Raw genomic sequence first — 3,276 nt, forward strand, 5'->3', positions numbered from 1 at the left:
CTAGGAGGGGGAGGACAGAGTAGTGCCGTTTGGCTTTGGCAGTTAACTGGTAATTGGTGACTTTAGTTAGGTCAGTTTCAGTGGAGTGATGTGGCCGGTCGCCAGATTGAAAGCAGCTGAAGAGGCAGGTCGAGAGGTGGGAGGACAGTTCCAAATGGACTTGTTGTTCCAGTAGTTTTGAGGCATAGGGAAGAAGTGATAAGGGGCGATAGTTAGATGCAGAGGATTCAAGAGAGGGCTTTTTGAGGATAGGTGTGATTGAGGCATGTTTAAAGCTTGAGGGGAAAACACCAGTTGTTAGTGATAGGTTGAAGAGATGGGTTAGGGTTGGAATGAAGATTGTGGTGAGGTTGGGGATGAAGTGGGATGGGATCAGGTCAAGTGCACTGGTATTGAGATGTGATCTTGAGAGTAGAGTCGATCTTCTGTAATGGTGGAGAAGTTTGTCTTGGAGGAGGAGGGCTGGGCAGTTAGGAGGATAGGTTCTGGGGGTTGTCAGCCAAAACTGTCTCTGATGTTATCAATCTTCTGCTTGAAAAATGAGGCAAAGTCTTCAGCCGAGATGATTGGGGAGGGAGTAGGTGCTGGGGGACTGAGGAGAGAATTGAAAGTGTTGAATAACTGTTTAGGGTTGTGAGACAGGGAGGATATGAGAGATGAGAAGTAGGTTTGTTTTGCTGCAGCTAGTGTGGCCTTGAAAGTAGAGAGGGACTGTTTAAATGCGATGAAGTGCTCATTGAAGTGGGATCTTTTCGCTCAGCAACCCTAGTAGCCGTCTCCGTTCTTTGGTCAGGCTGGTGTGCCAGTGCTGTCTGTTGATTTTGAGAGCTTTGGTATGTGTGAGAGGGGTGACCAATTCCAGAGCTACAGCTATTGTAGTGTTATATAGAGCAGCAGCAGCATCTGCATTGTGTAGGGAACTTATGCCTGTAAGGCTGCCGTCACACTAGCAGTATTTGGTCAGTATTTTACATCAGTATTTGTAGCCAAAACCAGGAGTGGGTGAAAAATGCAGAAGTGGTGCATATGTTTCTATTATACTTTTCCTCTAATTGTTCCACTCCTGGTTTTGGCTTACAAATACTGATGTAAAATACTGACCAAATACTGCTAGTGTGACGGCAGCCTAAAAGGGAGACGGGATTCAGTGAGTGTAGAATGAGGTGTTTAAGATTTCTGCGAGGGTGTGCAAGTTTGTCGGGTGGGGATTGTGGACAAGGAGTTGAGAGGGAAGAGAATGTGAGTAGGTTGTGGTCAGAAAGAGGGAGAGGTGAGTTAGAGAGGTTAGATAGGGAGCAGAGGCAGATGAAGATGAGCTCCAATGTGTGGCCATCTTTGTAAGTGAATGCAGAAAACCATTGAGCGAGGCCGAAGGAGGAAGTGAGAGATAGAAGTTTAGTGGCAGCTGAGAGGGAAGTGTCAATGGGCATGTTGAAGTCACCGATGATGATAGGTGGAATGTCCGTGGAAAGGAAATGAAGTAGCTAGGTGGTGAAGTGGTCAAGGAAGGTGGCGGCTGGCCCTGAGGGGCAGTTAATGAAAGCCAATTGGAGGTTTGAGGGGGAATAGATGCACACAGGGTGCACCTCAAAGGAAGGGAGGGTAACAGAGGGTGGCAGTGGGATTGGGGTGAAGGAGCAGTTATTTGACAGGAGAAAACCAACTCCTCCACCATGCTTGCTGCTGGGGCGGGGGGTGTGGGAAAGGTGGAATCCACCATACGAGAGTGCAGCAGGAGAGGGTGTATCAGAGGGGGTGAGCCAGATTTCAGTGATGGCGAGGAAGGAAAGTTTATGAATAATGAAAAGATCATGGATGTAGGAAAGTTTGTTGCAGACAGAGCGCGCATTCCATAGTGCTCTTGTTAATGGGACTGGGGAAGCAGGGGCTGGGCAAAAGGGTATAAGGTTAGAGAGGTTACGGAAAGTTGTGATAGAGTGTGTATGTGAGGTAGAAATGACTGTGGGTGAGGGGAGGACCAGGATTTGGAGCAATATCACCGGCATTGAGGAGGAGCAGAGAAAGTGTTAGCAGGTGGGAGCAGGAGAGGGCATGAGGAGACTGTCTATGTTTGGAGACAGAGGATTGTATGTTGAGGAACAGTTCAGAGGAGGAGGTGAGATGGATGGGGAGGATTGAAGAAGAGATGAACAGTTCCTTACTAGCTGTAGGGATTAGGGGAGTTAGCAGAAAGTGAAGGATTATAGGGGTGAAAGTGCAAACAAACAGAAACATTGTTTACAGTCACTGTATCCAGTTACCTTCAGTTCCCTTCTGGTTCAATTCTGGAATTAATTCTGAGCATCACACTTCTATGATACACGGGGCAGACTGACGTCTTCGCAGACTTATGCTATACAAAATATGTACAACAAAGTGCATTCAGGTGTGAAGCAGAGGGGAGTGGTCTGTGCTCATCTTGGTCAGATAATTAAGAGAGCCAGATGTATATATCAAGGCAGAGTAATTAAGGTCATAAATAACATTGGGAATATTGCAGGGGTCAGTTGAAAAGCATTCCAAGTTTGACATACCTGTAGGGAGAATAGATAAATATACATGCTGATTAGTGTGCGATGATGTCAGATGGCAGGGTACAATCTGTATGTATCATTCTGGAATAAATTCTGAGCATCGCACTTCTGTGATACACTTATGTGGTACATGGGGCAGACTGACGTATAGTATAATGCACTTCACCGTAGTCCTCCATATAGTATGATGCACCCCCTGTAGTCGTCCATATAATATAAAGCACTCCCTATAGTTCTCCATATAGTATACTGCACCCTCCATATAGTGTTAGACACTTCCCACTGTCCTACATATAGTATAATTCTCTCTATGGTCCTCCATATGGTATAATGCAGTCCCCATAGTCCTCCATATAGAATAATTCTCTCCATGGTCCTCCATATAGTATAATGTACTCCCTATAGTCCTCCATTCAGGATTGTGGACACCACTTTGTATGCAGTGATTAAAAAAACCAAAAACACAATACTCCTCGTTCCCTTGCTGCTCCAGTCTCTGCAGCGAGCTTTCTGAAGCGCCACTTATCTGAGTGCAGCGGCCGCCATGTAGTGAAGTCACTGTGGCTGCTGTGCTTGAGACGTCAGACACAGTGGGAGAATGATGGAAGAGAGAGCGTCAGGTGGATGGCGATACAGTTGAACATGCTATGATGGGCGGAGGGAGGAGGGCCTGTGTGGTGAGGTCTTTGGGACCCTCAGGCATTGGGTCCCGATCACATAGGTAATACCACTGACTGTAGCA

This window comes from Ranitomeya imitator, chromosome 1, assembly GCF_032444005.1.
Source record: "Ranitomeya imitator isolate aRanImi1 chromosome 1, aRanImi1.pri, whole genome shotgun sequence".
NCBI lineage: Eukaryota > Metazoa > Chordata > Amphibia > Anura > Dendrobatidae > Ranitomeya > Ranitomeya imitator.